Below are 22,988 nucleotides of genomic sequence, written 5' to 3'. Positions count from 1 at the left end.
AAGTAGTGGCATTCAAACGGTCTGGGAAGGGGGCTGAAGATGTGTATGTGCCATCATTGTGGTACTATGACTTACTTACATTCACTAAAGATCGAGATACCCCAAGTGCTAGCGTATCCAATATTGAAGAGGAGACATCTCTCCTGGACGAGGCGGAAGCGAGGCGGGACGAACCCGAACTCGAAGAAATTGAGGTTCAAGATGCAGATGCAGATGCAGGTGCAGATGCAGATGTACATGACATGGACGACACTGATACACAGCCTCATAATCAAGTAAGTTTATTTATGACCTTATTTATTTCATTACTACACTTCTAAAAAAAATTAAGCGACGACTTTCCTGTGTAAAATCAGTATTCATTGGTGGTTGTAGGTACGCTTTTTTTTTGCCCGAATAATTCAAGTTTGAAGCAAAAAACGTCCCTTTCGCTTTAATTGCTCCTACAAAGGCACTTAGAACAAAAAACAAAAAAGTTTTGTGATATCTTAAACATATTCTTTGCAATTGACTCTTTTATAAAAAAATTGCACTTTTTCTTCCCATGTTCACCATTTCGTGACAAATTAATGTTTCTGGATTTCCCTACGTACTTCTCTAGTTTTAGGCATGCAGAAAATAAATCTTTTTGGTTTTTTGTTCTAATTACAAGTCAAACGGTATAGCCGTGAAATTGAACACCGTGGGAAACGTCGCTCCTCAAGATCTTGCATATCATGGCTCTGCTGCACAGTGGTCCGAATAGGGGTAGTAGGGGGACATTCGTGTATAACTTTTGAAATATAAAAGATATCGGAATGAAATTTACGCCAAAAAATAGGAAAAAATTATCCTTTTCGAATGATTCATTATTTAATATTTTGTAAGTTTATTTAATGTTTTTATTTTCATTTTTTCAACTTAATTGTTATTTAAAAATTTGAAAACGGTTTATTTAGTAGTTTATTTAATGCTTTTTAAGTGATTTCAATCGCATGTTAAGGAAACTTTTTGTTTCCAAGTTATAAGGAAAAGTCGAATAGTACAATAAGAAATTGTGACGAAATCTACAATTTAGTTAAATATTATTATCAATACTAAAGTTACAAGATATTCCTGATATATTATTTTAAACACTCGTTAACTTTTGAACCATAGGTATGAGATATCGGCATGAAACTTGAACTGTAGATAAAATGAAACAATGTTAGATCATTCTATCATTCCTATAATAATATCGATGTTTATTTTCTTCTATTTAAGTATTAGATCTGCAGCTTCGGGATCTAATTGTTTTACTTTCTTACGATACGATTTTATTCTTAGTGAAGAAATGTGCGGATCGGATATTAAAAGAAGTCTATTGAATGTATCTTCGTTTGTTGCTTGTCTTGAACATTTTCTCGTATTATTAGTTCTAAATTTTTTAAAATCCTTATGTTTTGTCTCTTGAGCTTCCTCAGAGAGCTGCTCGATTGGAAGTAATGCATGTTTAATTATTTCTGCACCGTGTATCAATAATTTATGTACAGACGCTGGCATGTAATACCTATTTCTTGCGTGTACTGCTGGAACTTACCTAAATCTATTCTGTACGGGGAAGAAATTACCTGTAACACAGTATAGAACATTTTAATTAGAGGATAAATACTTATATAAAATGGCATATAACACCAGCCATAATGAGTTACAAAATGTTTTACACTAGGTATTCTGCCTGTATTCCTAAAATATTTCAATATGTATTGAATGTAGGAAAGAAATTACTTACCTGTAATATAATGTGCAACTTTTTAATTAACATCACATCAACTCCAGTGATTTCGGCAGACACTTCTGCATTTGTAAAGAAACGTCGTGCTGTATTGCCATCGTTGGATGACCCCCATACTTGCTTTACGAAATCAATATACAGGGTGTCCCACTAAGGAGTGGACAGCGCGATATCTCTTAAAGTATTGTCGATAAAAATATAAAAAAAATAGGGAATTGCATGGTTCGAGGGGGCCCATTTATTAGCGCGAACGAATTTTGTTTTCGATTATTATTTTAAAACATACGATGGTCAAGTTCGGTTTTTCAAATGGAACTATTTTTTTTGAAGACCTGAGTTGATAGTGCGTTCCAAGACAAATTCAATAAGCTTTAATGTATACACTTTATTTCCACTGGTTTTTAAGATATTGCGCTTGCAAATTTACTGATTTTCACTGCAAGAAACCCCTCTGGAATGGCAAAAACCGGGGGCGGTCTTACTGGCCCCACGGGTGGCACTGCCTGTTGAAATGGATACTTACCTGCCAAAGGTCTACGCCAGAAATGGCAGGCCCAAAGGCTGGACAATTCTTTTCCGTCAGAAATGCTACTTAGGTAGGTATCGTTACTTTTATTTCGCACTTGCTTCTACGCTCGGATGGCCGGTTCTTTTGGGAGGGATGCAAGTTGGATTGGTTACGTTAGGAGGGTATTGCTGTGACGAGGGCCTCTTCAAGAGAGCAGCCGTTTGTGAGGGATGCAAATCCGATTGGTTCTGATACAATCTGCTCCCTATGGTTGAAATTTAGTCTAGCAACTTTCACTCCTCCTAACCTAACCAATCCAACTTGCATCCCTCCCAAAAGAACCGGCCATCCGAGCGTAGAAGCAAGTGCGAAATAAAAGTAACGATACCTACCTAAGTAGCATTTCTGACGGAAAAGAATTGTCCAGCCTTTGGGCCTGCCATTTCTGGCGTAGACCTTTGGCAGGTAAGTATCCATTTCAACAGGCAGTGCCACCCGTGGTGCCAGTAAGACCGCCCCCGGTTTTTGCCATTCCAGAGGGGTTTCTTGCAGTGAAAATCCGTAAATTTGCAAGCGCAATATCTTAAAAACCAGTGGAAATAAAGTGTATACATTAAAGCTTATTGAATTTGTCTTGGAACGCACTATCAACTCAGGTCTTCAAAAAAAATAGTTCCATTTGAAAAACCGAACTTGACCATCGTATCTTTTAAAATAATAATCGAAAACAAAATTCGTTCGCGCTAATAAATGGGCCCCCTCGAACCATGCAATTCCCTATTTTTTTTATATTTTTATCGACAATACTTTAAGAGATATCGCGCTGTCCACTCCTTAGTGGGACCCCCTGTATATAGTACTTTGTGTACGATACATGGTGGGCGAAGCAGCTTATGGCGCCGAACGTATTTAGCATTGAAGTGTAATAATAATCACAATTAACACCTTTCGAAGAAAAATATGTATGCATTATTAGCCTTTCGTGTTGCCAAGCTTGTTTTTCTACTCGTAAATCATTAACGGATACCCACGTTGTGCCCTTACCCCTTACCATACTCGCGTAATGATCATCGGCAATACTTTTACCGTGGTTTTAGCCTGAAGTTTATAACAGTGATCTACCATTTGTATTTTATATAGTAGTAGGTATTGCTTTGATGTAGAAATTTTCCATTTTCGTTGTTCCACTACCATCGTGATCGAATAAATGTAATTTTGCAATAAGAATTTGTTTGGAAGCAGTTACATTAACTTTCTTCATTATGTTTGAATTTGAATCCAATATGATTTACCCTAGTAGCATTTATTTATTGGGAGTTTGTTGGGCCAATGACATGTTATCGGTGGGCCAACTGTTGAAGTGTCGCGCTATTTTTAAATGGGCCAATGATTGTAATCAACGCAGGTCCAACTGAAGGTTTCCTTTCATAGTCCCAACTGAAAGTTTCTTTCCATAGGCCCAACTGAAAGTTTCTTTCCATACGCCCAACAGTCGAGCCTCGACAATAAACCAACAGTAGGCAGACGGTTGGTTATACTACGCTTCAATAAAAACCTTATTAATCTCTAAAAAAAAAAGTAACTACAAAGTACAGTTTTCTGAAAATTTTATTTGTTTACATTTTACATACTTCTAGGGGTACCCGCACACTCAGACATTCAACGCATTCTTACATGAGCCGTTCACAGGACAAATCGCTAAATTCTACTTTTTGAAATATTTTAAATTTAAGTGTCAAAGAGATTAACACCATTAAACAACATTTGTTTTTGTCGCCGAATAATAAATAATTTATTTCAGAAGCCATTCTGATTAACTCCATTATCGAGTCACATGCGAAAAAAATTCAAAACATTTTTTCACCAGATCATTGGTACAATATCATCAAAACCAGCAAAAAGAAAGGAGGACCATTTAATGTAATTCAAATGACTCATAAGGATTTTGTCTCAACAAAGCCTTTAGAGGATTCTATCATTAACAGAAAAAAAAACAATTAATGAGATACCAGTAAATTGACATAGAATGCACTGGATAAAATTAGAAAGGTCAAAACCCCACGTCATAAAATTCAAATATGACTTTAATCAAGATTCAGAATTTAGTGCCATAAATATAAAAAAATCTGAAGCAGGTAGACCACTATTTCTGAAAAATATAGATCAGCTTTTGCTATATCCTACAGGTAGAACTGTGACCAGAGAAAAAAGGAAAGATACACTCCTCACATTAATCAAAGTATCACCTCTAGGAGTCCGAAATATAGGGGCAAGTTCACATGGTCATAACTCCGGTAAAAATAGTCGTATTGATATTTTGAAAATATGGTTTGAAAGCACGGAATCTCTAGTTTCAGCAGCTTTTTTCAAATTTTAGATGCATTGCTTTTCGGCAAAGTTATAGCAATATAAAGAGCATTTGGTCAATTTTAAAAAAATTTCTTCAACGTATGAATTATTTTACACAAATTCGATTTACACCAGTCGAAAGCGGCTACATTCCTGTATAAGAAGAGAGTAACAAATTTCTTGTGCGATTTTTTCTGGCCGAGTTATTCAACTTTAATGAAAAAAGAAAACAATAGAAAGATCAGTCTTTTCTCTTTAAGACTCTTAAGCTCATTTTAAAGCGGAGAGTCTGCCGATTCATTTAAGTGCCACCGGAAATCGCTGCGATAATTTCTCACCTGTAGCCTTTAAGTTCGAATTTACCGTTTCGGAAAAATAAGACTACAAAATGTGTCGCACTTTCAGTCGTCCCCGCGGAAACGAGCGCTCTTGTTCGTATCCCTACCCATCGACATAAGTGACGATAGTGTTACGAGCCGGGGCTGCGGCAACGCGAGAGGCCGGCGAGCAGGGTATTTCCCAAGGAATACGGTTTATGAATTTGTTAGTTAGGTGCGCGGACGAACCTGACGCGAAATCAGGGAGCCGTAGGAGGGTTAAAACGTGGACGAACCCGATGCGAAATCGGGGAGCCACTGGGTTGGTAAAGATTCCTTGTTTTGGTGTTGGTGGTGAACGAACCTGATGCGAAATCAGGCAGTCACAGGAAATGTTAGTAATGCCTCGTAACTCTTAATTAAAGTTTGATACAACTCGAGCGGTAAAGTTGTATCAGTGGGTGAGTGCTACTAATATTATAAGGATCGCTGGGTAAAAGATGGGTTAACGAATCTACTCGATTTACAAGTGAACACCATTAGTATATTCAATAATCAATTATTGTACAAATGTAAGTGTCGCGATTAGTGATTAAGTAATGTGGTTACCAATATTTACACGGTGTTAACGCACTGGCAATGCGGGGCGTAAGAATGGTTATTTCAATACGTACCCCAGAATATAACCGAACTAGCAGATTCTATTAGGTTAACTATTGGTTCGTAAGGCGACTCGAGCCCGATCCTACTGAATCTAACCAACTCTGTGCGAGCGTGACACGACGTGACTCTACGCGTGACTTCACTGCTTTGAACCAAAGAGGGTTGAAACTTAAGGGTTTATATAGTCCCAAAATGAGTGATGGGTAGGGATTCGTTAGAAATCTCCATATAAGGAAATCCGTATGAGTCGTCGTCGCGTCACGCCCTTTCCCATGGTCGTGATCCAGATGGTCGAGATCATCACTCCCCTTAGTGGTTTGTGATAAGCGAAAGGATTTTAGGGCGTTTTCCCTTCGCAGACGCGAGCTCGAAAAATTCTTGAGAGCGGCGTATGGGAAATTCCACATACGTAACAATAGCAACCGAAAGCGAGCCGAGCTACGCCAACGCTACCGAAGGTTCCTGTGTGTGCACATATGATACATACCTCCACGCGATATGCCATCGGTGGTGCCAATGCCGGCGGTACGGCAGCCACGCGGCCGCTGAAACCACCACGTAAGTTTTTCCGAAGCAGTAAACTCAAACTTAAAGGTCACAGATAAGAAATTATCGCAGCGGTTTTCCGTGACACTCAAATGAATCGGCAGACTCTTCGCTTTAAAATGAGCGTAAGACATTGATGTTCCGATTATCCCTCGCGAAGATACAGCGAAATGAAGAGAAAATAGAATTTGTGCAATGTTTAAGCATATTTTGGAAAGAACATCAGAGACGGAAAGTTTAACTGAATCGAAAAAGTCGAAGATGCGTCTTAAAGAAAAAAGACTGATCTTTCTATTGTTTTTTTTTCATGAACGTTCTACGATGATTCATCCGCTTACTAGAAGCAATTAAAATATAAAAAACGGTTTTTACTTCAAAGTTGAATAACTCGGCCAGAAAAAATCGCACAAGAAATTTGTTACACTTTTCTTACACAGGAAATAACCGCTTTCGACTGGTGTAAATCGAATTTGTGTAAAAAAAATCATACTCCCCGTGGAATATCGCAAATTTGAAAAAAAATTTGTAAAATTGACCATGTGCTCTTTATATTGCTATAACTTTGTGATGGATCTGTTAAAATTCTGTTGTGGGAGCAGAAAGCAACGCTTCCATAAGATACACGTGTACTCGAGCAGCTCTCCATGCCGTGCATGTGCCCTCCTCTGCCTGTTTTTCCCCAGCTGCCACCAGCCGGCGCTAGGAGCGCACTCGCACAACAAATTCATTTCTCCTATTAAACATAATTACTACAAAAACTTAAGAAAAAATCGATATGGCGGGACCTCAAATACAGCTGACGAAGAAGACATCATTTATATTGCTGAGGAATCAATAACAAATAATAATATATTGTAAGAGAACAGTTATTTTTCATTTTTGCGAAAAACCATTTAGAAAATGTAAAATAATGAACTTTTTCTGCAATAAAAAATGTAATTTCAAGACTGATTTTGATGTTAATACTTTTTTTTCACTTGTCAAATCGATTAACTCCCTTAGTAACCCAAAGGTGTGACATTAATAACGATTACATCAAAGCTATTCTATCTTATTCATTCTACATGTCTTTATATGAAAGCTACATCCGTATTTATGCATTATACAATATTTATTTCAACTTTTATTTTAAAGGGAATTTTGAAAAACAATGCATATTATTCCATCACATTTCGCCACTTTCTGTTTCATGGAGTTCATCGATTTGTCCTGTGAACGGCTCACATGTAGATTGTAGAGTAATAGTTGAGTCGCCAGCGACTGTGCGTAGCCAGTCTTACCCATACAGCACACTCCGTTGCACGATGCTTGCAGGAAGGTTCCATGTGCGTTACCGTGGAATGTTCCACAGGGGCGGACATAGGAACCTTCCTGCAACATTCCAACAATGTTGCGGTGGAACATTGCACATGGAACCTTCCTGCAAGCTTCATGGAACGTTCCGGACATTTTCTAGCAATGGTCACGGAACGTCCCGGACATTTTCTAGCAATGGTCACAGAACGTTCCGGACATTTTCTAGCAATGGTCACGGAACGTCCCGGACATTTTCTAACAATGGTCACGCAACTTTTCGAACAGTTATAAAGAACCGAAATTTGCAACTATTATCTGTTTGGGTTACGGTTCCTATTTCCCTCCTCATATCGTATCTATAACCTTTATTATTTCGTTACTATATCGGTTCCGAAACGATTCCAGAATCGATTCTTGTACCGACTTTTCCCTAATTGATATCAATAATAATTATGGCAGGAGCAGATTACTGTATATGTGCATATTTTTTTTTACAAAATCCTTATGGAAAAAAGGAGAAACATTTATACATATCATTGATTTCTTAAATAAATCAGCTACACCTTTTTTACATTCACACACACTATATTATTCAGGGTAGGAAGTTAAAATTTTCTCCTGTATATTAGGTTATGCTTTGTATAGACGATGTAAGCTCAATTGATTGTATGCTTTTTGTAAACTATGTAATCCCGTTTATAATAATAATAATAATGATGATGATGATGTTGGCGGTGGCGGTGGCGGTGGTAATAATATTAATAGTAATAATTATAATAATAATATATACTGAGAGTCTATATCACAAAAGCACGCGTTGGCGTATTCCGTGTGATATAAGGTGGGCCTCAAACAAGAACAATGACAACAAGAACAATAATAATAACAATAAAAATAATAATATTGGCTCTGGTGGAACTTCCCAAGCCCACGTGGTGAAGTTCCAGACGTTGTGTGACGTCACTCACGTGCGACGTGACAGATTGCAAAGCCAAAACACGTAAGAAAACACAAGCGCAGATAGTTAGGGCTCCATATCAAAACGACACAGTACAGTAATACACATGCAATGTCGGACACATCAGAGTAGCGCACAGCAAACAGTGCCCATACAATGTGAGAACACATGCGATTCACAGTGCACATACAATTTAGGACACATGTGATTTAGAACAAATGCGATTTAGGACACATCAGGATAGTACACAGCAAGATTTTACACACAAGATAGTACACAGAAAATAGTGCAGATACAATTTGAAACACATGCGATTTATAGTGCACATACAATTTAGGACACACACAATTTAGGACACATGCGATTTTGGACACATACAATTTAGGACACGTGCAATTTAGAACACATGCGATTTATAGTGCACATACAATTTAGGACACATGCGATTTAGGACACATGCGATTTAGGACACATTCAATTTAGGACACATGCGATTTAGAACACATGCAATTTAACGCATGTTTTTTTAGTGCACATCATCAGGATAGCGCACAGCAAGATTTCACGCACAACCATCTTCTCGTCGCCGTCGACTGTTTCACAGCCGACGGTATTAGTATTGGTTGGGGCTAGACGAGGGGGGGGGGGGGGGGGCGCCCGCTCGCGGGCGCTTAAAGAATAGTAGCGAATCGATGTGGGTATGTGTTAAACTCGGTAATTCTAATGTTAAGTTATGTCTTTTGCGAATATCTCGTAAATCAAAGCCGACCACCAAAAAGTTTAAAGGGAAATGTTCAGAATGATGACCTTGACAACAATAGCGATTGACCCCATCGCGCGAAATTTGTAACCACAGTCTCATTTTGAACATCCCCAAAGTCACATCGGTCCGCTACCATGCTTTACGCGCCCGCGAGCGGGCGCGCGCCCCCCGCCCTATTCTAGCCCCAACTAATACTAATACCGTCGGCTGTGAAACTATTTTCTGTGTACTATCTTGTGTGTAAAATCTTGCTGTGCACTATCCTGATGTGCACTAGAAAAATTGTGCGTTAAACTGCATGTGTCCTAAATTGTATGTGTCCTAAATCGCATGTGTCTTAAATGGTATGTGTTCTAAATTGCATGTGTCCAAATTATATGTGCACTGTAAATCGCATGTGTTCTAAATTGTATGCGCACTATCTGCTGTGCACTATTCTGATGTGTCCTACATTGCATGTGTATTATTGTACTGTGTATTTTTTATATGGAGTCGATAGTTAGAGCGTGATTACTTCTTAATTGCTTTTAAGTAATAAAAATGGTTAGAACGTGTGTGTTTCGCAGGAGACCTGAGTGAATTGGATGAAAGTTTGACATATCACGGGTAAGTAGAACCCATGTATATACTATTTGTAGGTTAAGTCGAACTTCTTAAAAAGAAATATTTTTGTTTGTTTCATATAGATTTCTGTTGGTTACAGAACATGGGTCTGAGCCAGAATTTCGTACATTCAAAGAACGCCTTATTGTGTTATAATCATTTTGAAAGACACTGTTTCCAAGAAGCATCCCTACTATATTTGGACAATATAAATGTTCTTGTGTTTTCTGTCACGCTATATAAGGACAGGACAAAAACAAATCGTTTCGCAAGTAACAGATATGAATTATTCAAATTAAGGAGCTTGTTTTTAAGTTAAACTAACTAATATAAAATATTTTATGCTTATTATTGTTTAATTATTTACAATATATATATATATATATATATTTACAAGCTTTTAATTTTCACACAGTTTCCTTGTAAACATGCATAGACTGTATAACTTTCATTTCACTTTCTGTTCAATTATTTAAAGTAATGGTGATTGTTATTTTTTCACTGCATCGCTTCAATGCACACATTGATTGGCGTTACATGAATGCTGTTTTTAATGAAGTCATTTTTCATGACTAAAATAATTTATTAATGACCTTTTATTGATTCATTTTCTGAAGAGGAGCTGCGGAAGCAATATTGCGATAATGGAGTTGATGTTATTATATAAATTAATAGAGAAGTCTGTGCCAGAGAAATATAGTTGGTACGGAAAATAGTGTAACGTTCTCGAACGAGACGTTGCTGTTAGTTACAGGAGATTCCACAAGTAGAGTGGTTTACTTGTAGAATAGTGGGATTGCTTCGGGTGGCGTGTGATAAAGAAATGAATTTCACGAACAAGAGTCCTTCTTTTAACAGTAAGTAACCAAAATAGTTTATTCAAAAAGGTTATGATACGACGTGATGTCGTGGAATTGTAATATAATAATTTATAAATTATAATAGAACGAAAATGTTTACGTTAAGACGCATTGGTCGGTGAAACAGAATACTGTTCGGGTTTTTGCTCGCGACGCTAGGTCGATAGAACGCAAAATTAATTAACTTAAATATCGTTTTGTTTGTTCGATCACGAAAATGGAATTTGATGCTTAGTCGAATAATATCTAACGCTTAGTCGAAAAGAAATAGTATCTGACGCTTGGTCGAAAAGAAATAGAATTTGACGCTTAGTCGCATAGAAAAAATATCTGACGCTTAGTCGAAAGGAAATAGAATCTGACGCTTGGTCAGAACAGAACGCATTGATTGATATAGGAAAACAAAAGTCACGACACTAAGTCGTTATAGTATAGCACTGAGAGAATGACACTTTGGTCGATTGAATGTCAAGTTGAGAGTAAAGAGAGTTCCTTCCTCTGGGATTGAATAGCTTCCAGTTGCCTATCAGCTGGTCCACGCTTTCTAGGATGGGAGCCAAGGTGCCTCGTCGAAGGTGGCCTCAGTTGTAGATTCTACGTTGCTTAGGTGCCTAGTCGAGCTGCCTAAGATGGTAGTCAAGGTGCCTGGTCGGACTGCCTCAGTCCGTTGAATGTGAATTTGAGTAGAATATCATATGGAACCCAGGGTGCTTCTTTCACAGCGGCCTCAGGCACAGGAAGGTGAATTGTCTAGGTGCCGGTTCAAGCGCCTCGGAGAGAAGGTTTCCAATACTGGATATCTCTAGGGCGATCTCTCTGGAAGATCTCTGCTGACTGCTGCTGGCGGGCCTATATTTATACCCATCCGTAAAACTTAGCCCGCACCAATCACTTGTCGCACTTTACGCGCACCAATTAGCTTTTCGTATTTTGGTTAACACCAATCAGGCGTTACACTCGCGTTTCACTATGTGTTCGGACGATCGTACGTTTGGGCAGATACGTACTCGGTCCCTTCACGGTCCACACTCCGTTCACTCGCTCTGTTGAATGACTCTGCGCATGCGTTCACTTCGCTTAGTTCTCTCACTGGTCGCTAGATTGCATTCATCCATACGTGTGCCTGCGTCTTATTGCTAATACAAAACGTTCTAGGTATAATATAACATAATATAATGATAATGAGAATTAATACATAAAAGAAAAGAAAAATTTAATGGCGACTTGTGGCGGGACGTTACGATAGCAAAAACAATCATTCAGTACATTAAAACATATAGTAAAATTAGCAATGAGTAAGTAAATTTATTATTTATCACATTTCAGCACTTTAAATTGTAAAATTGTAAAATGAATGCATGTATTATTCCATGCTCATTACACGCTGCATGCAGTACATTTTAAGTAAAGAGGGCAGAAGAACTTGGAACTCCATATACGCGAGCTTGGGAAATTCCACCAGGGCTAATACTATTATTTTTATTATGATAAATGAATATTTAATTGGCAATATTTATTGTAATTTAATCAATTACTTTTACATTTTCTATCCTTTCTGTAATGCCACACAAATTTTGCCGAAATAGCATTGCTCTAAAATCTGCGAACAGTCACGGGACCATTGCTAGAAAATCTCCGCAACGTTCCGTGATCATTGCTAGAAAATGTCCGGAACGTTCCTTGACCATTGCTAGAATATGTCCGGAACGTTCCGTGACCATTGCTAGAAAATGTCCGGAACGTTCCATGAAGCTTGCAGGAAGGTTCCATATGCGTTGCCGTAAAATGTTCCACAGGGGCGGACATAGGAAGACTCCGGCAACATTCCAGCAATGGAGTGTGCTGTATGCGTAATGACAAATTTCCATATTCGTGAACAGAATACAAATAAAAGTGTTGGTTTCACAAAAATTGGGTAAAAGTAAACATTTTTTATGTACATTTGAAAAATAAAGATATATATTTTTGAGACGACTTACTTTGTAAATACCTATCTTGCTACTTTTTAGTGGTTTTATAAAGAAATCAGTCTTCTCTGAATAGTACTCACAATATAATTTATAAAAGGAAGAACCAGGAACCTCTTCAATAAATTTAATATTTAAAACATCTCCACGTATAATATTAAAACACGAATTAGGCATTGCTGCACTTAAAATGCAATTGCCAGGAACAGATATATATCTTATCGTACCGTGTTTATTCTTTACAGTAACTGGTTTCTGGGGCTTATATTCATCAGTTGACAAAATTTCTTTTCGCCTAATCTTTTAGCAACTTGCTCCGAAGGACGATTATGCAGCCCACTTCGGTGCCACGGAGCGACACGTCATAACCGCCCTGGTGCTGCCACGCATCACATCGTACCAGCCACGAATTGACCGCCGATCATCAACCTGGGCGCACTTGACAGACCTTGCACTAGCTGACCCGAACTTCGATTCTGAGGGACCTATCGAATTACTGTTAGGTGCCGATGCCTTTGCTATTGTTTTACTGGAAGGCATTGTCAAGGGTCGTACCGGAGAGCCCGTGGCGCAAAAGACCACACTTGGCTGGATTGTGTCCGGACCTGCCTCACCGGACCTCGCTTGCGATCCAGTCACCAGCCAAGGGGTTGCATCACTGCCAAGTTCCACCGAAGAGGAGCTCCTGCCTTTGATGCGTCGTTTCTGGGAACAGGAGGAAGTTATGGTATCACCTGCCTATACCATAGAAGAACAGAACTGCGAAGATCACTTCCAGAAGACTCACCGACGTCTACCTTCCGGACGTTATATGGTTCGTCTACCGCTCCGTGGGACACTGGAACTCGGCGAATCCCGTTGGGGCGCCAAGCGAATTCTGCAGAGGATGGAAGCGAAATTCAATAATGAACCTGCTTTTGTTCAAGCCTACCACACATTCATGCGTGAGTACATACAACTCGCTCATATATCTAAAGTTCAGGGTGATCTACTAGGCCCCTCTTATTACCTGCCTCATCACGGCGTCCTGAGGGAGAGCAGCATGACCACCCGACTGAGAGTGGTATTTAATGGGTCGTCGCTAACTACGTCGGGTCATTCCTTGAACGAAGATTTGATGGTGGGACCGAACCTACTGCCCAGTCTGCAGCAACTACTCCTCCGCTGGCGCCTCCATCGAGTCTGCCTCACCGCAGACATAGAAAAGATGTATCGTCAGATTCTGCTTCACCCGGACGACCGCCGCTACCAACGAGTACTATGGAGGGAAAGTGCAGCCAGTGACGTTCAGGACTTCGAGCTAAATACAGTCACTTACGGACTTGCCTGTGCTCCTTACCTCGCCATTCGGACATTGCAGCAACTTGCCTTGGACGAGCAAGCACGGTTTCCCCGAGCGGCTGCCATCCTGCAACGCGACGTCTATATGGATGACGTCGTGACTGGCGCTGACTCTCTACAAGAAGCGACCGAGTTGCATGCTGATCTGCGGCACCTCTGCAAAGCTGGAGGATTCAATCTCAGGAAATGGGCCTCCAATCAAGCCGCACTGCTGGAGCGAGTACCTACCGGTGATGCAATTCCGGAGTGCAAGTGGCAAGCCGGCGAGACCCACACTGCGCTAGGGGTCCAATGGAGCCTGACTGATGATTGTTTCCGGGTTCACGTACAACCTCCCTCCACGGACAACGCATTAACAAGGCGTTTGGTTCTATCAACCATTGTAAAAATATTTGACCCACTGGGATTGGTTTCCCCAGTTACAGTAAACGCCAAAATATTCATGCAGTCTCTCTGGTTAACACATTTAGATTGAGACTCACCTTTGCCGCCGGCTGAAGCTGGATACTGGAGACTGTTCCTCAAGGAGCTGCCCAATCTGAACCATATCGCTGTCCCTCGCTGGCTCAATCTTCATCCATCGACTCAATCCCGCGAACTACATGGCTTCGCTGACGCCTCTGAGCAGGCCTATGCTGCCGTGATCTACTTAAGGACTGTGGATGCCCGTGGTCAGATATACTCGCGACTGGTCACTGCTAAAACCAAAGTTGCCCCGCTGAAGAAGATGACGCTGCCACGCCTCGAACTGTGTGCGGCTGTACTGCTCAGCCGCTTAATGACTCTGACGCGAGAGAGTTTGGGACTAGGCTCGGCTGCTACTCACCTTTGGAGCGACTCGACCATAACGCTAGACTGGATCCGTGGCCATGCTTCAAGGTGGAAAACGTACGTTGCCAACCGGGTAGCCACCATCCAACGAGAGCTGCCCGACGCTCAATGGCACCATGTTCCTGACTTGGAAAACCCTGCCGACTGTGCATCTCGGGGCCTTCCGCCCCACCATCTGCTCGACTTCCAACTCTGGTGGTCTGGCCCATCGTCGCTTAAAACGCCATCTGGTTGGAGCCCAGGATCATCACTGGAGGGACCATTAACTGATCTCGAGGCGCGAGTGGGCATGCACGTTGCAGAGCCTGGTGATTCAGCGATCGGTGAGTGTCTCCTCACTCGTTTCTCATCTCTGCGACCTCTTCTCAGATTCACCGCCTGGAGCTTGAGATGGTGCCAACCACGCCGAACCGTCAGGGGAAGCTTTCAGCAGCTGTTACCCCCCGAATTGGACGCTGCCCGCAGTCGGTTGGTGACCATCGTCCAACACCAGGAATTCGCTGCCGAAATACGCCAACTGGAGCTAGGCCTCCTGCTGCCAAGTCGCAGCAAGCTACTACGACTTACCCCATTTCTTGATGAACAAGGCCTCTTGAGGGTAGGAGGGAGGCTAAAGCACTCCGCACTGACCGCCCATGAAAAGCACCCTCCCATCCTGCCCAAAACCGAACCATTCACAGAGTTAATTGTGGATGAGGCTCATCGCCAAACGCTACATGGAGGTACCCAACTTACCTTGAATACCCTGCGACAGCGGTACTGGATTCCACAGGGACGTCAAGGAGTCAAGACCCACATTCATCGCTGTGTCACGTGCGTCCGTTGGAGAGCAACTGCCGGACAGCAGCTCATGGCCGACCTCCCCGCAGCTAGGGTTCGACCAGGTCGACCGTTCCTAAATGTCGGCCTGGACTGTGCTGGCCCACTCACCGTATTGGTATCTCGGGGTCGGGGACAACGTACCCACAAGGGATACATAGCTGTATTCCAGTGTCTGGCCACTCACGCATTACATCTGGAACTGATTTCTGATTATAGTACGGAGGCCTTCATCGCGGCTCTACGACGCTTCAGTTCCAGACGAGGCCTTTGTGCTACCATCTACAGCGACCAAGGGATAAACTTCGTGGGCGCCGACCGAGAATTGCGGACCCTCCTATCGCAGCTGTGCCAGGAGGAAGGAGGTGTTAGATCCTACTTGAGCAGAGAGGGCATTGCCTGGAAATTTAACCTCCCAGCCGCCCCACATTGCGGTGGAACGTGGGAGGTCGCTGTTAAGAGCGTCAAGCATCACTTACGGCGCGTCATAGGAGATCAGAGACTCACCTTTGAAGAGATGACGACGTTTTTGACACAGGTCGAGGCGTACCTCAATTCTCGACCTCTACAACCACTGAGCGACGACCCGGACGACCTCAACGCCTTGACGCCTGGACATTTCCTGATCGGCGACGTCATGCTGTCCATTCCGGACACTCCAGTCGACGGTGTTCCTCCCTCCCGTCTAACCCGTTGGCATGTGGTGCAGCAGATGCGGTTACATTTCTGGCGGAGATGGTCCACGGAGTACCTCCAGCAGTTGCAGGCCCGCAACAAATGGATGTAGCAACATCCACCGCCCCGAGTTGGGGACCTCTGCTTGCTACGATCCGAGTTGCTGTCCCCGGCTAAGTGGCCACTAGCTCGAATCACTCGACTACACCCTGGCCCCGATGGCCTAACCCGAGTTGTTACCCTTAAAACTGCTCGCTCGGAGTTACAACGACCAATATGTAAACTCGTTTACTTACCTTTTGTGCAGGACAATTCAGGCTCGTCACCAACTACCACTGAACACTCTTCCTAGACGCTCGACTGAGATGTGAATCGGCCCCCACCTGAGCAGACCACGCCACATTCACGTCCAATCATCGACCAGCTATTGGGCGTCGATAATCGGTCGACGAAGGTGGGCGGGAAATGTTCGGGAAGTTGTGGGGAGCGGCGCCACTGGCGCGCCCCAGCCGAAGACTAGGAGAAGGAAACGACGAGCCGCCTGCGAGCGGCAGAATAGCGTTCATTCTGTTTGTAACAGGCTCGAGTAGAGCATTCACCAAGAATATACTTGTTTTGTTACCACGTGTGCATTGCATTCATTTCACCCACGCCCAATACGGACGACTTGGCAGCAGTGGGCCTGTCATTGTAAAGTTCAGTCGAACTCCGCAACCAACGAGCCCCACAAAGTCTACATCGCAGTGCCATCTCTCGAGTGAGACCACGATTGTCTGCGATGATTCACGTTACGGCCTGCCTGCTCATGTGGAGCGCCGATCACCGCCCCCCCCCCATCGACCGGCTATCGATGGAAGGGGAGCTCGATCTCGGTTCCCGGAAACCGACGTCGTTTTCCTCGATCACTTTGCCGTGGAGATTCCGACGCTTTCGTAGACCCGCTTAATTGCTCTGCTAAATTCGCTGAGCTGTAATATTCGCTAACTAAGCTATAGTTCGCTGCTTTACATACGCTTCCGTAAAACTAAAACTCTGCTACTTAATCAAGTAACTTAAGTACTTAAACTAATCAGTTGTTAAAGTGCTTAATTCCCTTTCACTTGGCTTCGAAAAAATAAAGAAACTTTATTGTGTGTTAAAGATAATAATTTAAAGATAAGTATTTATAGATAATAACGAGTGTACATAGTGTAAAATAAATCGTAGATTAAGATCAAGTCTGCCTCTAGACCTTTTCCGAAATCATTTCGGGCTAACCCCGACGCGATCCAACGCTTAAATCAGAACATATATGTATATATCGTGTATGTAGTATGTTAACAATCGATGTGCGCAATATACCACAGCGTCTGATTAAACTGTTTAAACGCAAAACGCAATTTATATGTTTATATTATATGTTATATACAGGATGTCCCACCTAAAACTGGACAGCGCGATATCTCCTAAAGTATTGGAGATGAAAATTTAAAAAAAATATGTAATTGAATGGTTCGAGAGGGCCAATTTATTAGTTGAGACGATTTTTTTTATTATTATTTTAAAGATACGATGGTCAACTTCGGTTTTTCAAATGGAACTTTTTTTTTTGAACACCTGAGTTGATAGTGCGTTCCAAGACAAATTGAATAAGCTTTAATGTATACACTTTATTTCCACTGGTTTTTTAAGATATTGCGCTTGCAAAATTACTGATTTTCACTGGAAGAAAACCCTCTGGAATAGCAAGGACCGGGGTCGGTCTTACTGGCGCCACGGGTGGCATTGCCTGTTGAAACTGATACCCACCTGCCAAAGGTCTGGACAATTCTTTTCCGTGAGAAATGGTACTTAGGTAGGTACATCTGCGGTATCGAGAAGCGCACCGTTACTTTTATTTCGCACTTGCATCTACGCTCGGATGGCCGGTTCTTTTGGGAGGAATGTGAGTTGGATTGGTTAGGTTAGTAGGAGTGAAAGTTGCTAGACTAAATTTCAACCATAGGGAGCAGATTGTATCAGAACCAATCGGATTTGCATCCCTCACAAACGGCTGCTCTCTTGAAGAGGCCCGATGAGGAATACGATTTACTTTAATTACAGTACATGTGTGTTTTGTAATAAAGTGTTTCTATCGTCTCCTGCATTCAACAACTGGCATCCAGACATCTACGCTCCTACAATCCACCGGCAATACTCCTCGTGGAAGAAAGGGGGTATAAACACGAGCTTCGATATCAAAACAAAAGCATGCGTTGACGTATTCCGTGCGAGAGAAGGTGGGCATTGTGGAGGAGGTATTGCTGTGAAGAGGGCCTGTTCAAGAGTGCAGCCGTTTGTGAGGGATGCAAATCCGATTGGTTCTGATACAATCTGCTCCCTATGGTTGAAATTTAGTCTAGCAACTTTCACTCCTCCTAACCTAACCAATCCAACTTACATTCCTCCCAAAAGAACCGGCCATCCGAGCGTAGATGCAAGTGCGAAATAAAAGAAACAGTGCGCTTCTTGATACCACAGATGTACCTACCTAAGTAGCATTTCTGACGGAAAAGAATTGTCCAGCTTTTGGGCCTGCGAACCCTGTCGTATACCTTTGGCAGGTAGGTATCAGTTTCAACAGGCAATGCCACCCGTGGCGCCAGTAAGACCGACCCCGGTCCTTGCTATTTCAGCGGGTTTTCTTCCAGTGAAAGTCAGTAATTTTGCAAGCGCAATATCTCAAAAACCAGTGGAAATCAAGTGTATACATTAATGCTTATTGAATTTGTCTTGGAACGCACTATCAACTGACCTGTTAAAAAAAAATAGTTCCATTTAAAAAACCGAACTTGACAATCGTATCTTTTAAAATTATAATCGAAAACAAAAATCGTCTGCACTAATAAATTGGCCCCCCTCGAACCATGCAACGCTATATATTTTTTATTTTTTTATCTCCAATACATTAGGAGATATCCAGCTGCTCAGTCTTAGGTGGGACACCCTGTATAAATATATTATTTATTTCATTTCTCCTGGTTTCATACGCTATTTCACTACTATTTCCTATCCTCCTCCAAACAGATTGGTAATGTAATTTCACATTAATTGAATAAAAAAATTAAATTTGGAAAAATGAATTATGCGAGATCGATATGCTTTAAACATTTCCATGGCAAAACCTGATATGTCCAGTTTTTCTGATATTACAGCACAGCAGTATTAACGTTTTTCCAGCTGTGAAAAATTTATTTTCATTTCTTTAGTCATTCATTAAGAAACTTTTATCAAAATATTAATTGAATATGACAACAGTAGGTAACTTAAGACTTGGAATTAATAATAGTAATTATTTTTTTACGGAAAGGTGTGGAGATTAATTTTTTTTAAATTTTCATTAACTTTATCCTCGAAGTCTTCCACGTTTTCGAATTCTGCAGCGTGTTCAGTAGTGGTCAATGCCCAACAAAAGCTTTGCCACATCATGAATTGCCACCTCACTTTTTTTCTAAACTACACGGCGTACAGATGTCATATTTTACAAACATTCAGATTTCATCTAGACACGCATGGAAAAACCCATAATCTTAATTTTGACTCTTTGAATTCTGGATTTATTTATTGTTTGGAATTAAGCTTTCGGGGCGCCCCTGGGTAAGTCAAGGAATACTAGCGGTAACTTCGACTGGAAATCCTGTCTTAATCTAAGGTTTATTTTACACTATATACACTATCTATAAAATGCCTTAACCACTATTTGATGCGTTCTTACTCTAATTAAGCGGGCACAGCAATTTAAGCGTTCTAGTAGCTAAGCTTTAGTCCACATTTAAGTGTTCTACCGAAGTTAATCGTTCTAAAGAGTGGACGGTAATTTAGTGCACAAGTACTATCGAACAGCCAGATAAGCGAGCGACAAAAATAGCGCGAACTGTAAGCGGCGGAACTTCCAAAGCAAGTGCTCGCGGAAACCGCCCGCGCCGTCGATTTCCGGGAATCGCGATCGAGTTCCCCTTCCATCGATAGCCGATCGATGGACGGGAGCGGTGATCGACGCTCCATATGAGCAGGCAGGCCGTGCCGTGGATCATCGCCGGCTGAAGCACTCCAGCTCAGGAGATGGCGCTACAATGTTAATTTCCCGAACATTTCTACTTATTCATTCTTCATTAACGGGTAACACCTGTTGTCAACAGTGACTCGACAGAAATATAACCCATACAGAGAAGGCAAAAAGAAAGAAAAATAAAGGAAAACGCAAGAAAATATATTAATAAATCATACACACGCGAAAAATTATTTTCAATAGTTAGAGAATATTTTCATTTGCATTTTACATTTTAATTACTCACATTATTACTGCGGCCTCGCCTTTACTCGTATCTTACTTTCTCCTTATGTACAATATTTTCTGTTTAAGGAGTAATAAAGTCGAAATAATATTAATAATAATTACGAACCATTATCCAGTAAATAAACATATTCTAAACTATTCGGAACATTCAAGCTTCAAACTACTCGACAGACCGGACTGTTCGGTACTTTCGGCCCGCTCGGTTTACTTCGAGCCGCTCGAAAAAATTCGAGTTCTCGGTTCTATTCGAGTTGCTCGCTTTTTTCGAGTTGCTCGGTTCTATTCGAGTACTCGGCTCGGCTCAGAAACCGAGTCTCGGCTCGGTCCGCATTTCAAGCTACTTGAATATTCGAGTACTCGAACAGCCTACCCTATATACAGATACCGCGGCCAATGCGCGGCCGGACGCGACAACGCGTTCCGTTTGTTAATTGCGCTGTTGTTTCTGAGCTAGGCGAGAAACGATGTGAGCGCACCTCGTCAGTTTATTGTACGGCATCGAAGCCATCTTTTAATAAACCTTCAACGTTAACGGGCTCTGGGAATCACTATTTCCATCCCTCTCCTGATCCCACATATTTTTATACAAATAAATATTTTATTCAAAATACTTAGCTCTGCGCTCCGAATTCGTAGTTGGGAAACTGAATAAATATGTATAAATTGCATTAATCTTTTTCTCTCTTTCTTGTGCGTGCGTTCGTGAATGCATGTGTGTGCGTGTGCGTATGCTATGTATGATATTAGAATTAAATATATGTAGAATAAATCTGACTGCGTTTCTAGTATGTATATGTATATTATGTATTTTAGATTGTAAGGGAGTTATTGTAAATTATTAATATTAAGACAATTATCATTTCTTCGGTTTCGCAGCGCCAAGTATTTTGAATCCACATAAAAAACTTCAAAAAAGTAAAAATAAGCTACGCCTAGTACATGAAATCAAATAAATCACAAAAAATAGAAGATAATAATAAGTATAAAATAAAAAAAATATGTGAAATCAAAATGTGCTGCAAGTACATAAAGGAGCTTTCAGTCAAATACTTGGCCTGGCGAAGCAAGGACAAGGTGCGGATGAATAAGAATTATTTAAAAACGCAAAATAATGAAAGTGTACTCATATTGTCAGAATTTTAAATTGACAAATTATCTGAAAGCCCGCGAGAGTATGGGTATTGATAATCTGAGAATACCTTGCCTCGCCAGGCCAAGTATTTCACTGAAAGCACCTTTATGTACTTGCATCTCATTTTGATTTCACATATTTTTTTTATTTTGTACTTATTATTATCTTCTATTTTTTGTGATTTATTTGATTTCATGTGCTTGGCTTAATTTTTTTACTTTTTTGAAGGTTTTTATGGGGATCTCACTTCTTTTTACAAAGATAATTTGCACAGGGAATGACTTCAGATAATTTTTAATATTATATCTTCTATAAAATATGTACAACAGTTTACAACATTCTTTCTTTTAAACTATTTTTTAGAATTCTCCAAAGAACGAATCTAAATAAATTCTATTGTATTCAAGTGCTAATCCATACTGTAATGTAGAGAAACACATATTTTTAACAGTAAATATGGTGTACCTTGGATTCTAAGTTTATTAAATATTTTATAATTAATCCTACCTTTGACATTCATTAAATATGTAAATTATGTTATATGTATTCAGTGAATTGGTGGAATTGGTTTAAATTTGAGTTTTCAGATATGAAACAAACATACAAAAAGAAAACAGAGCATCGAAGCTGAATAAAATCGTTTAACAAAATCGTTTAATTGTTAATATAATACTATGTCACAATTGTTGTTATTTTAGATTTTAAGCAAGTAACGTAGAAAAAAACGCAGTAGACCACAGTTTAAACTAAACGTTTTTATTCTTGTATATACATATATATTAAACATAAAATAGTTATTGTGCAAAAACTAATATAGGAACATATATAAAATAGTTCCTCATAAAAAGTTCATTTCCTCTGATTACTAACCGAGCTTTAAACTTTTCATTTTCTTTAACCCGGAATACCCATCTACTACTTAGTGGCTTTACATCTATTAATTTTGTTGCATCCTGAAGTTCCCATGTGCTATTTGCTTTTAAGGATTTTTTCTTTTCTTTTATGGCTTCTAACCAATTTTCTTTGTTTGGTCCTGTAACTGCTTCTGCATATGTAAGTAAAACATAATCCTTATATTTTTCTGGAAGTTTTGAGATTCTTTGAGATTTTCTTGGTTGCTGTACTTCAGACTCTGGTTCTTCTTTTTCTGATTTCTACTTCATCGGTCATTCCCTCTTCATTTGCATCTTCATATGTTGACTGATCCAACTCAGTTTCCAGTTGTATTTCTTCTGCTTGATTTTCTTCATTACAGAATTCGTCGTTTGTTTCCCTTGAATTTACCTCAACCA

The 22,988-nt window shown here is 40.6% G+C and overlaps 2 long non-coding RNA genes across 2 annotated transcripts in view; one reads left to right on the top strand and one right to left on the bottom strand.

The window, feature by feature from the left end:
- LOC143372293 (uncharacterized) overlaps positions 1–22,988 on the top strand; it is a 101,973-nt gene that overhangs the window by 61,522 nt on the left and 17,463 nt on the right. The gene's annotated exons all lie outside the window — the stretch shown is intronic.
- Positions 14,488–15,605, bottom strand: LOC143372164 (uncharacterized). The gene is made up of 4 exons (XR_013086235.1): positions 15,491–15,605; positions 15,323–15,410; positions 14,751–15,255; positions 14,488–14,622 (listed from the first exon to the last, which is right to left on the bottom strand). It is a non-coding gene; the product is annotated as an uncharacterized LOC143372164 (long non-coding RNA).

Source organism: Andrena cerasifolii, chromosome 8 (genome assembly GCF_050908995.1).
Source record: "Andrena cerasifolii isolate SP2316 chromosome 8, iyAndCera1_principal, whole genome shotgun sequence".
NCBI classification, from domain to species: Eukaryota; Metazoa; Arthropoda; class Insecta; order Hymenoptera; family Andrenidae; genus Andrena; species Andrena cerasifolii.
This window is presented reverse-complemented; position numbering and strand designations above follow the sequence as displayed.